The sequence below is a fragment of the Pseudoliparis swirei genome, unplaced genomic scaffold (assembly GCF_029220125.1).
Source record: "Pseudoliparis swirei isolate HS2019 ecotype Mariana Trench unplaced genomic scaffold, NWPU_hadal_v1 hadal_37, whole genome shotgun sequence".
In the NCBI taxonomy this organism is placed as follows: domain Eukaryota; kingdom Metazoa; phylum Chordata; class Actinopteri; order Perciformes; family Liparidae; genus Pseudoliparis; species Pseudoliparis swirei.
Window position 1 is genome coordinate 13,772 of NW_026613273.1, and position 14,036 is coordinate 27,807.

Below are 14,036 nucleotides of genomic sequence, written 5' to 3' on the forward strand. Positions count from 1 at the left end.
TGAACACTATTCATGTATACGTCCTGTCTATTCTTTATCTGTCAGTGCGTTTACATGCAATCGAATTATTGGCTTAGTCGGACTGAAATCGAATTATCCGTTTCATGTAAACACCTTAGTCGGACTATGTGCGGTCCGACTTCGGTCCGATTAACACCCCTGGATAGCTCGGTCCGATCCAGTTGATAATTCGACTCTCGCGGCATGTAACGGTGAATTCGATTCGGAACTGGACTTTGCGTCTTTGCGCATGCTCGAGATCCCGCCGCCCTCCTCCCTCCCTCCCATGTCGTGACCCGGAAGTCGAAAGAGACGATAAATTAAATTCTCTGTGTACCTTCGGCGACGGCGTCTTCTCTCCGTTATCAACTCAGCCAATAGCGCCATTTGCATTCGCTGTACTCCTATTAACACCATGGAAGAATAGTAGAGGGATGTAGCTTCGCCTTGCTCTCTGTTCGCCATCTTTCTCGAAATGTTGTTGTTGGTGGTGGTGAAGAGGTCAAGCGGAAATGGCTGTATCACCACGAGTTGTAATGAAAACAGCGCCGCCTATCGTATCGGATATGACATGCTTTCGGCCAGTGATTCGAATTACTCACTGCCATGTATATTGGGATAACAGCTGATCCCCCAAAAGATAGCATAGTCTGACTAAAGCAAGATTCGAATTATACCATCATGTAAACGCACTGTGTATCTGTCTGGCTTATTTCTATTTAAAAACATCAAGGGAGATGCAAAAGAAGAAATTTTAAAATAAAGATTTTACTTACTTGGCAAATAAATCTGATTCTGATTGGAGAAGAGCATGATGACATGTGTACAAATTGCCTGCGATATCATTTTAGATGAAGTTACATTTTCTCGAAGAATAATTTAATTATACAATAACTAAACACATTTGTCAGTATTTGGCAGAGAAAATCTGTTTACACAAAATATATTTCCACGGTCATTGTCAGATTTTTGCTTGCATCACAAAAATATATGGGCTAATTCTAAGTTTTTAGAACATTTTGTGGGATGATGCTGTACTGTAGAGCCCAGACATGAGGACTGGGCATAATGTGTTGTGGGGGAGGGGCCGATAGAGAGGTGATTATTTGCGCTCCTCTGGGGCTTTTGTCTGGGCCCCATGAGAGAAAGAGGTTAATGCCACTTAGCCTTAGGACGGCCTGCAGAGGCCCAGTGTGTGTGTATGCGTGTTGGCAGCCCGCGGGTGTGTGAGGGATGGGCTTCCCCGCTGCAATCTAAAATCACTTACCATTTTCTTCAAACCATCGAATGCCCCTTTCTTTCATCTTCACGCTGACACAAAGGCTCACGTGTGTGGATAAACAAGGTTGTAAGAAGGCATGCGCTTGCAGTAAAATGCACTTGTGTTTTTGGCAAAGGTTCATCATCATCGTTTGTGAAAAGTTGTTTGTCTAATGTCTCAATGCCAGGCACATTTCTAGATGAATATTGGCATAGAGACTGCCATGTCTTTATCTTCAATACAATGACGTTTGTTAAAATTTTGGTCATGTAAAAAAGGAAAAATTTATCTAAGCTACTTTTAACATTTATTTAAATTTCATTTCGGAAAGCCCAAAATCACAAATTTGCCTCAGAGTGCTTTACAATCTTTAGACATGCAACATCGTATCGCGGGACCCGGCATGTCATTTAAACCTTTCATGTAAACATGACGGGTTTGTGCAGGACACCGGATCGCACGAGTGACAATTCTCTGACCTATCAGTGGTCTGCAGAGTTTTAACTTCACCTTCTATTATCAGAACCAGTAAGGACCAGTTACTAGGTACCCCCCCCCCCCCCCCCCCCAAAAAAACTAACATGCAGTGGAAACAAACCTCTGAACTGAGGAGGCTGGCTAGTTAGTTAGCTAACGTTAGTTTGCAAACCATGTTTACATGCTAACGTTACACGAGTTAAAGCAGGCCGGGTCCCGGCTCCCTGCTGCTCGAAGACGACAGGGTGACTTTGGCTTGTTTCTTGTCTGATTAAAAAGTAAGTCCATCAAATACAGCATTTTTCAAAATGATGCAGTGGTGGACTTCCCATCAGACCTAGTGAGGAAGTTGCACTACAGAATGAATACATAATAAGTTAAAGATAAAGAACACACTGCACATTGCTTCATTGGAAATCCTGCCACAATAATGAAGCAGCCCAAAACCCAGATAGCCCACACACACACTGACAGAACCTTCAGAGGAGGCTGACAGGCGTCTCATCATGTGGACCTGCCTGTCTTCTCATTAGGACACAGTGTTCATGCAGTATTACCCCTGCCACATCTCATTGTCGGAGACGTACACTTCTGCTTGTGTGTAGAATCATTTCCCCCCACCTTACAACTGCCCTTCAGAAATTAGTTTAGTGTTGTGATTAATCTGGCCCTTCATGCATCTGGCCCTCTCAAAAACACAATTATGTCTTTGAGTTAAAGGACAAACTGTCAATCAGATGAGGCTGATAACAAATGAGAAATAAATGGTGACTTGCAAAGGATGAGGGGCTGTAGGGATTATACACTGTACAAGATGGGCAGGGGAAGGTGGCAGAAAGACAGATCAAAGAGTGGACGGAAAAAAAATGGAAAAGTGAAAGGAAAGGAAGAAACCGATTATCTTGTCGTAGCTATCAGATACGTTTTAGAGGCCAAATAAGGATTGTTGAGAATTTCATAAAATCAAAGGCAAACTCTGTCTTTGAAATCCTCTATATTAAACATACCCTCCAAACAATTGTGGTTCTAAGTCTCAGCTATTACTAGATACACCTGATGGTCATAGCTAAGAAATTAACCCTCATGCAGTATTGAATCGGAACCATTCTTTCAAGTTAACTGGTTAATAGACACACTGATTTCTTCATGATAACTTGTAAAGCACCGTGCATCTTTCCAGTAGTCTTCTTCTATCACATTTATTAACAAGTTTTGTTATTGTTTTTTCTCTTCAGTTAAGACAAATACATCAAATTAGATTCAGCCCTCATCTCTCATTCATCCCATCATGTTTTACTTTTCTCTGGTCGAAATGCACTAATTCTCTTCCTCTCATGGTAACTATGGTGACCGTCAGCTGAGAAATGGCAACCGTGGCCCTTCATTAGGTATCAAAATAGGCTCTAACAGCCCAGATAATAGCCATACGAAGTGTGTGTGTGTGTGTGCGCGTGTGGATTTGGCTGGGGGGGCGGGGGTTTGGGATCTGGCAGTAAATTAAAGCCTCTGGGGATGAAGCCAACCTCGCTGTCATGCCTCAGAGAGTTCTGTAAGAGAAGATGGGGTCATCCTTCACTTTTGCATATGTGGGAAGACGTGCACATGTGAATGTACAGACATGCCTCATGCAAACACACACACACACACACACACACACACACACACACACACACACACACACACACACACACACACACACACATTCACACTGACCCACATGTACACAGTGGGATTAACTGGGGCCTATTTAGAGGTTTACACAAACACACAACAGTACAGTTTGCAGTGCATCAGTAGGTCTCCATGGAAAGTGCCAGTATAAAAGAAGATTCTACCAAAATTAGGCACAAAAAAAGAGTAACCGCTCGTGCTGGAAGAAACATATGCAAGTAAGTAAAGAGAAGAGGATAGGAAATGGAGCAGTCTATGACATGGAAACGTAGTTAGGTGCTGGGATGTTGAAACAGCGATTGATGACTATAGATGTGCATATACAGATGGCTCCAAAATGGGCCAAAAATACCTGAAGAAACATCCTGGTACACTTTATCTATATTTTCAGTGTTCATGGCATTGATCCACTAATCATTAATGCAACAATGGTACATGTTGCATTAATGAATGCTGGGACTTTCTAATGCTTGTCCGTACTCATGTTGTCCTACGAGGTAGCTCTTGTAAAAACGTGTACTTTTTATTCATAGCTCACACTCCAGACATGCCTTCCTGTGAATTGCCAAGAGTGTGATCTTTGAATTTAGTAGTTCTGTTATAGTTAATGGTGCTCCTTATTAAAGTAGTGTTACTCCTGAAGGAGGCAAAGACATTCAGCTATGTGAATTGTTAGTGATGTCATTCTGGCTTAATAGCTTATATGGTATAGATTATTATAAGCACTTCATATTACAAATGAGTCATTTGTACCCTCAATTTAATAATTGATGTGCACAATGTAATTCATGTGGGGTTTTCCTTACTGAATGACACAATGGTGTCAGTATTTTTTCTGAAAAGCCTGTGAAGCAGGACCCCTCTCAGAAGCCCTTGGACTGCTGACATCCAGTATCAATGGACACTGATAACTGACTCAGTGTATCGATCATTATCCCTGCATGTGTGTCTCAGCCTCCATCAAAAGGGACGGCACGTCTTCCCTTTCTTTCTCACAGCTAATGTCTCAGTGGCTCCATTCCTCCTCCCAGCCTTTCTGTTTCTGCTCCACTTTGCCGTTAGGTGCAGACATCTCAACGCATCATTGGTCAAGCCACCAAACAAATGGAAATCCGCCAGCATGCTGAAATTACTGATGTTATCTCCCGTACACCCCCCGCCCCACACCCACCCACACACACACACACACACACACAACCAGCACTTCCCTTGTGCCTCTGTCTCCTTCAGCCATCCTCCATCACCCTGCCTCCCCTCAGATTACTGTCCCTCTCTCCATTTATCATCCACCCAGAAACTGTGGATTCTCAACTTCTCACAATCGAGATGCACAGAGGATCAAACTAACAGTTATTGGCCAGAATGTAACAGAGGCTAGAATAAATAAGAGACAATACATGTTTTTTTGGAACTTAGAAATGTTGGGAAGCAGGTGTCCAGGACTGATCATGAGCAAATATTAACTTGTATTATGTACATGAATACAATGTTTGTACATGTATTGATACATGTATAATATAAACAGGGCACCAAAATGATGTCGGTGGAGTATATCAAAAAGGCTTTAAATGGCTATACAAATAAATTATTATTTTCAAAAATAATTAATAATTATATTGAACATGATATAATTAATGAATAAATAATGTCCTTGCTGCACCACCTTTCTTAACAAAAGAAACATCATATACAAATAATGAAGTATCATAGAATAGAATAAACCATCAATTTGGAACTGTGGTTAACACCTGAATTAATAACTCAAAACAAAAATGTACAGGATTGATTAAGTTGAAGGAGATGTGACCGAACAGAGAACACGCATTTACACACAAGTAAATTAAGGAGAAACACACACAATATAAATCAAAGAGTGTGTTTGTGTGTGTGTGTGTGTGTGTGTGTTGGGGGGGGGGGGGTCTCTGTGTGTGTGTGTGTGTGAACGAGAGAGGGGAGGAACAGACAAAATGGCGTTCTGGGTTCACTATAGTAACTGAAGCGTTATTTATTATTATTCAAACTCGCTCTGAGCGTGATTGGAGGCGTTATACTTTATGCGTGCTGCACTACAATATTCTCATAGACACCAGAGGGCATCAATGAACTGTGAAGAAGTGGAACTCATAGATATTCCCAGCCAAAAGCTGTGAAATAACGATGCCAAAAGGAAGGACCGCTCTATTATCTGTAAACTCATATCAAATATGAATGCACTACTTTATTACCTTTGTACAAGTTAAGTATTACACATATTATACATAACAAAGGTCCTATCCTGTAAACTATTTAAGTATTTATTCAATTCAGTTTATTTTGTATAGCCCAATATCACAAATTACAAATGATCCTCAGAGGGCTTTACAATCTCTACACATACGACATCCCTGTCCCAGGACCTCACGTCGGATTAGGAACAACTCCCAAATTGTATTGACATGTAGATTTGTAAGACCTCCTGATTCTAAACCATTTCAAAACTATTTTTAAATGAATTATTTGTATAATCCCTAGACATGTAAATACATGTATACTTTTATCAATGACATTTGTGTGGCAGTGATGTGATCGCATGTGGCCAAGTGCCAAAAATGAAGAGGCTGCAACGCCTCATTGCGCGCATTGCAGCCGTGATTACATAATTGTCTTCATACGACGAGTATATAAGATATAAAATAAACTTGAGGCTTTGATTGGACGATCACAGAAACATCTCTATACAGTATATTAGATTTGATTTCCGATTCACCATCTTGTTAAAATATATCTTTATTTTATGTCTGAACAAATGGACCACAACAAACTTTCTTCATTTCTAAAAAAAAAAGTGTCTTTTCTTTTACACTGATAGTCAATCAGCAAGCATTTTTCAAAAACTTTTTATTCATGGATTTTTTTCAGTTTCACTGAACAAAAGAGAACGCAATAAAAAATTGTAAATGAAAAAATAAAAAAAGATGAGAAAGAATAAATGTAAAAAAATTTAATAAAAAATAAGGGTTAACATTATTTATTGTCCTTTGGATTCGGTCATGTGAGGCTGATTTTTTACGAGTGTCGGGGTTGATGAGTTGTATCATTTAAATTTAACCTGAAACATCAGACCTAATCATTTAATTACAGCGTTCAAGAGAAATCATAATCATATTCTGGTATATTTCATAATGTCGTCACAAGCGGAATTAAAAAACGTACAGACACAAATAATGAATAAATAAGACAAACGCATTACGCCGGTAGAAATCAGCCTTGTGCTTATGAGCATGACACAGAACAAGGTATAAATACAACATACTGTGTATAAACACTCAATGTTTGTTAAACAGGTCAAAAGACTTCTGGGGAGAACACATAAATCCTCTGACAGTGACGATAACTTTCTTTATTAGTGTTAATGCTTTGATAATAACTGTCCTTATAAGTACACGTAGTAGTTTAACACCATTAAATGCAATAAAAACATTTTACGATTGGAATGTTAGCTAAAAACTGTTTGGACCAGGAAACTATTCTGTTCCACTGATAATTCAATTCAGTTTATTTTGTATAGCCCAAAATCACAAATTACGAATTTGCCTCAGAGGGCTTTACAATCTGTACACATACGGCATCCTTGACCTTTGACCTCACATTGGATCAGGAAAAACTCCCCCCAAAAAACTGAAAAAAACCTTCGAGGGGGATAAGAGGTAAGAACCCTTGAGGAGAGCAACAGAGAAGGATCCCTCTCCAGGATGGAGAGAAGCAATAGATGTCATGTGTACAGATGGAAGCATTACAGAGTTACATAAACACATTCAATGAATATGACAGAATGTATGAATAGTTCATAGTAGGCACATGGTCCACGATCCAGAAGGGGGGGGGGTGACATAAACTACTCATAAGTCTGTTACAGCCGACTGACCGCTGGTCAGTTGGTTAACGATCCAAAGGGTCGTCCTTCAATCAGAGGATCGGTGGTTTAACCCCCGGTTCCGCTAGCTGTCGAAGTGTCCTTGGGACACTTCAACCCAAATTGCTCTCACAGCTGTGCCTACGGTCTGTCAATGTGTGTGAATGTCAGTTACTGCTGATATGCAGGTGGAACCTTAGCTCCTCCCATCAGTGTGTGAATGGGTGAATGAAGGCATGTCGTGTTAAAGTGCTTTGAGTGGTCGGAAGACTAGAAAAGCGCGGTACAAGTACAGTACAGGTCCATTTACAGCCGAGTTCTCTTTTCTTCTTTGTCATTTTCACAGAATTAGTTTAATAATCAAAAATGTCATTTACGTAATCAAAAGGTTGATTTAGTTGCGGTATCATCCTCCTCCGCAAATTCACATTACATTCTATACTCGGATTCAGATTCATTTCTGACTCTGACCCTCATTCTCCCCTTGTTGTAGTCGAACAAGCAAGGAAACACTGAACATAGTCCCATAACCCATATTTCATTTGAATGTTTTACTTATAACTTTGGGAGCCCTCAGTTCAAGATTTCCTGCTTATGACTTATAACTAAGGATGGGTTAAATGCAGAGAACTAATTTCCCCTTAGGGATTAATAAAAGTGTATATTCTTCTTATGTGATCAATAATCTATCACGTAAAAGCCCTCAACCGAAAACATGGATTTTATGTTAAATGTTTTGCAGCATCAGGCTACTTCTGCCTTCATTTTCAGTCAGGATTTGAAGTTCTTGTCAGGAAAACCAGTTTACATAATTCACTTCATATTCTCACATTCCTTTTATAATATCTGTGTTTGTTTGAGTGCATATGCACATGAGGAAGCAGTTTTTACGTTGATACCGCCTTTTGTAGGATCTTTTCTCTTTTGCCATTTCAGCCCCCAGAAGCTATCATGCATGAGCGGTGAGATCATAATGCACTCACTGGGGCGCGTAATAACGTATTAGGTGTGTGTCCACGACTTGTATGTGTGTGTGTGTGTGTGTACGTACTGAAATCTGTCTACATGACAGTATTGGTCTACATCCACATCATCCAATAAAGCTGCTGAATGTGGCGTGTTGGAACTGGTGCAGCTTTTTCTCTCCATATCGTTAGCTAGTTCCAGGTGTAGTTCTCTCAAAAGCTAGCCTCATTCAAGTTAATGTTGTGTGAAGCTGGTTCTGGGTCCTTGCCCCTACTTCCTGCACCAAAGGCCTCTGAAGCAAATTGGTAATTTGAGATATTGGGCTATATAAAATAAACAGAATTGAAAATTGAATTGCAACCAGCCTCTGGCATAGACCTGGCGTCCTTCCCAATGGCCCCACCTTCTTCTTTGTGCCTCCTGCCTCAAAGGCCGACCTTATTGGTCCGGCATCTTTCGTGATGCCTCCTGTCTAGTGGGCCGGCCTCCTGCCTCCATGGCCATGATGATGCCCCCCCCCCCCCCCATACCGTCTTCTCTTTCATGGATTGTGGAAATCTGGATCGTAGTCCATGCCTACCAGTTATTCATACATACCTGTTACCTCTATTAGATCACCAAATTAGTCACAGAAAATATTGCCCAACAAATGCACTATTTCTAAAACCTCACATCGGATCAGGAAAATCTCCCAAACAACCCTTCATGGGGAAAAAAAGGGAAGAAACCTTCAGGAGAGCAACAGAGGAGGATCACTCTCCAAGATGGACAGGTGCAATATATGTAATGTGTACAGAAGGACAGATTTAGAATTAAAACACATTCAATGAATATGACAGAGTGTATGAATAGTTGGTCGAAGGAATATTCCACGATGGAGACCTCCACGATCCATCAGGCAGATGGAGTTAGAGAGGAGGAGTGGGCGGAGTCTCAACAGGGCAATGGCATAGCTGGCAGTAGGCATATTCCACGATCCAGACCTCGATGATCCATCAGGCAGATAGGATCTATGACGTCTCATAGGGTCCGATGACCCCATGAGCAGAGTTAGTAATGTGAGATAAATGTGAGATAAAAATGCATCCATAAGGAGAGAGAAAAGGGGAGATAGGTGCTCAGTGTATCCTAAAACGTCCCCCAGCAGTCTATAAGCCTATAGCAGCTTATCAAGGGGCTGGACCAGGGCAAACCTGATTCAGCCCTAACTATAAGCTCTGTCAAAGAGGAAAGTCTTAAGTCTATTCTTAAATGAGGTGACTGTGTCTGCCTCCCGGACTGAAGGTGGAAGCTGGTTCCATAAAAGAGGAGCTTGATAACTGAAGGCTCTGGCTCCCATCCTACTTTTTAAGACTCTAGGAACTACAAGTAGTCCCGCATTTAGTGAGCGCAGCTCTCTAGTGGGGCAATATGGTACTACAAGCTCCTTAAGATATGATGGTGCATCACTAATCAAGGCTTTGTACGTTAAGAGAAGAATTTAAAAAGTGATTCTTGATTTTACAGGGAGCCAGTGCAGAGCAGCTAATGCAGGAGTAATGTGATCTCTTTTCTTGGTTTTTGTGAGTACACAAGCTGCAGCATTCTGGATTAACTGGAGGGACCTAAGAGACTTATTAGAGCAGCCTGATAATAAGGAGTTGCAGTAATCCAGTCTACAAGTAACGAACGCGTGAACCAATTTTTCTGCATCTTTTTGAGACGAGATGAGCTTGATTTTTGAAATATTACGTAGATGAAAGAATGCAGTCCTTGAGATTTGCTTTACGTGGGAGTTAAAGGACAAGTCCCGATCAAAGATAATGCCGAGATTCTTTACAGTGGTGTTGGATGCTAGGGCAATGCCATCTACAGAAACCACATCACCAGATAATTGATCTCTGAGGTGCTCAGGGCCGAGTAAAAGTACTTCGGTTTTGTCTGAGTTTAACATCAAGAAGTTGCAGGTCATCCATGTTGTTATTTCTTTAAGACATGCTTGAATTTTACCGAGTTGGTTGCTCTCCTCTGGTTTTATCGACAGATATAATTGAGTATCATCTGCATAACAATGAATGTTTATGGAGTGTTTCCTGATAATGTTGCCCAAAGGAAGCATGTATAAGGTAAATAAAATTGGTCCAAGCATGCATTTTGGGCGACGCGACAAATCGCTTCACTTTTGGTGTGAACTTTTGTAATTTTCACCAGTGCTGTCTCGGTGCTGTGGTGTTTTCTAAATCCTGACTGAAACTCCTCAAATAAACTATTATGATGTAGAAAGTCACACAACTGATTTGCGACCACTGTCTCAAGGATCTTGGAGAGGAAGGGGAGGTTAGAGATCGGTCTGTAGTTAGCCAACACCTCTGGATCCAGAGTGGGCTTCTTCAGGAGAGGTTTAATGACAGCTACTTTGAAGGAATGTGATACGTGGCCTGTTAACAAAGACACATTGATAATATCTAATAGAGAGCTGCCAATTAAAGGCAAAACGTCTTTAAGCAGCCTCGTCGGGATGGGGTCCAAGAGACAGGTAGACGTGTTACAAGTAGAAACCGTTGAAGATAATTGGTCACGGTTGATGGGAGAAAAGCCATCCAAATATACACCAGGGCATACAGCGGTTTCCAAGGCCATTCCACTTGAGGACAGATTGGCACTGGTTAAGGGCAAGAGATTATTTATCTTGTCCCTAATAGTTAAAATCTTTTCATTAAAGAAGTTCATGATGTCATTACCACTGAGGTCTATAGGAATACTCGGCTCCACAGAGCTGTGACTCTCTGTCAGCCTGGCTACAGTGCTGAAGAGAAACCTGGGGTTGTTCTTATTCTTCTCTATTACTGATGAGTAATAGGCTGCTCTGGCATGACGGAGGGCCTTCTTATATGTTTTAAGACTATCTCGCCAAACTAAGCGGGATTTTTCCAGATTAGTTGAAAGCCATATGCTTTCAAGCTTTCGTGATGTTTGCTTTAGTTTGTGGGTCTGAGGGTTATACCAGGGAGCAAACCTCCTCTTCCTCACTGTCTTCTTCTTCAGAGGGGCTATCGAGTCCAGTGTCATTCTCAGTGAGCCTGTGGCACTATCAACAAGATGATCAATCTGGGACGGACTAAAGTTAGACCAGGAGTCCTCTGTTATATTGAGACGTGGTATTGAATCAAATGCAGAAGGAATCGCTTCTTTAAATTTAGCTACAGCACTGTCAGTTAGACATCTGGTGTAGAAACTTTTGACTAACGGTGTACACTCCGGTAGTATAAATTCAAAAGTTATGAGGTTGTGGTCTGACAGAAGAGGGTTCTGTGGGAAGACCTTCAAATGCTCAATGTCAACGCCATAAGTAAGAACAAGATCAAGGGTGTGGCCAAAGCTGTGAGTGGGTTTCTGGACTCTCTGACAGAAGCCAATCGAGTCCAACAATGAGATGAATGCAGCACTAAGGCAATCATTATCAACATCCACATGAATATTAAAATCTCCTACAATAATAAATGTATCAGTTTTAAGAACTAAACTTGATATAAATTCTTAAAGTTCAGATATAAACTCTGAATATGGACCTGGTCGCCGGTACAGAATCACAAATAGAATTGGCTGTAGTGTTTTCCAGGTTGGATGTGAAAGACTAAGAACAAGGCTTTCAAATGAGTTGTAGTTTAATTTAGGTTTAGGATTTATTAATAGGCTGGAGTCAAAGATGGCTACTACTCCACCTCCTCGACCGGTGCCTCGAGGAATGTGAGTATTAATATGACTTGGAGGAGTCGATTAATTTAGGCAGACATATTCTTCATGACTCAGCCAGGTTTCAGTTAGACAACATAAATCAATGTGATTATCTGATATTAAATCATTTACTAACACAGCTTTAGATGACAGAGATCTAATATTTAGGAGTCCACATTTAATAGTCCTGTTTTGTTGCACTGCTATTAGCTACAAGCTACCAATTATTATTGTTAGCTACAAGCCACCGACTCAGGCGTTGCCATGTTCAGAGCCGTTCAGAGGCAAAATGCTCCCAATGTATTATTATGCACCTTTTCTAAATTGCAGTCAACAACAGTTTTGGGAAATTATTGCACCTCCTTATTTGTGAATCATTGACACATATTTACTTATTCAGTAACAACTTAGAGGCCGGCACAGTCGGAAGACAGATACATTGTTTGTTTGGGTCTTTTTTTATCTTGACAATAAGAAAAACAACACCAACATTAAGATACATGCTAATTGAACTGTCATGCTATTCTATAACATATGTGGATATAGACTCTTAGTACCCCTGATAATGTAGACAGTTTATTTGTATCTTCCTGAAGCAAGAAAATCGAAATTGTACAACTGCATCTGCAGGAATACAGCTTCTTGTGAAACCTCTTGAGTGGCTCTCTGGTAACTTTTGGGTCTCTCTTGCATGGACAAAGGTGCAAGTATATACTCTTCAACAATTTCAGAAGAGATGGACAAGTATTGGTTTAGAGACCATTAACTGTAATTCCACCATAGCTACAGTGACTTTAACGGGGTATTCCATTGATGTTACATTGAACTAATAAAGTCGGGAGATTTCTTGAATTCCCGTATTCTGGCTTTGTTTGATCTGTATTTGCTACAAAGAAATGACTTAAAACAAAGATTACATTAGACAAAGGAAATAGCCGATAATAAATAAGAAACCATAATTTAACTGCATCAGGTCCATAATAATGTCATCACCTACTGCTAAGGCTTCACTTTCGCCAAGTTAACTCCAGCAGAGGATACATTACCAAACCGTTGAACAGATTCATCTCAAGCGCAACATCTTCATCAACATCTTCAGTGGCAGCAGACAATTATGAAGCTTGTTGACAACCAGGGAGGTTTTTACCTGAGAGATGTTACCAGGGAGTACAGAATGTGCGATAAGGAGTAGCTCTGTCTGACTCCCCTCTGAGTTAAAGGGAGCACTTAAACCCCAGTTAATCTTGAGCACACTTTTAATGTCACTGTACAAGACCTGCATATAGCCTCTGAGTCCAGAGCCAAACCCACAAGCTTCCATCGCTGCCACATCTACTGGTGTTTAACAGGTTTTTCTTGATCTATAGAAATCAGACCAACGCAATGAACCAGAGAGGTTCAAAATGTCTCAAAATGGGAATCATTTTTATCTGTCTGGAGAGCTTCTTCCCGGGTGACTGACTTGCTGGAACAATTGAGAGAAATGGGATTGTTTGGGTAAGATGATTGGATTTTTCGTCTCCATTATCACAGCCGTGTTGTTAGGTCTTGCTCAAAGCCTCATGATGTCCTTGTTGAAGCTAGGATCCAGGTTTGAAAAAAGTTGTCTAGTCTATCCATTTCTTGGTTCTTTGGTAACTTGACTGTTTAAGATGCAATTTTAGATTGAATGTATATAAGGAGGTTGGCGTCAGCAGGTCTGAGGTTGCGGGTAGGAGCGGGTCAGTGCAGGGAGGTTCTGGGGTTCAGGGTTGTGAAGGGCTTTGTAGGTGATGAGTAGAATCTTGAACTGGATTCTTTGCTGTAGGGCAGCAAGTGGAGCTTTTGAAGGACTGGGGTTATGTGATCTCTGGTGCAGGGAGTGAGCGAGGAGACAAGCAGCTGAATTCTAGATGTATTGTAGTTTTATGACTTCCATCTTTACCTCCGCATCATTGAGAGATGGACTTGAGATGTTCTTGCATCTTTTGCCTTTAAATTTTAGCCAGAAGTTATGGTCCTTGAAACCATCTTGTTGACCCAAAAAGGTATTCAAACCTTGTGATACCTCGTCAG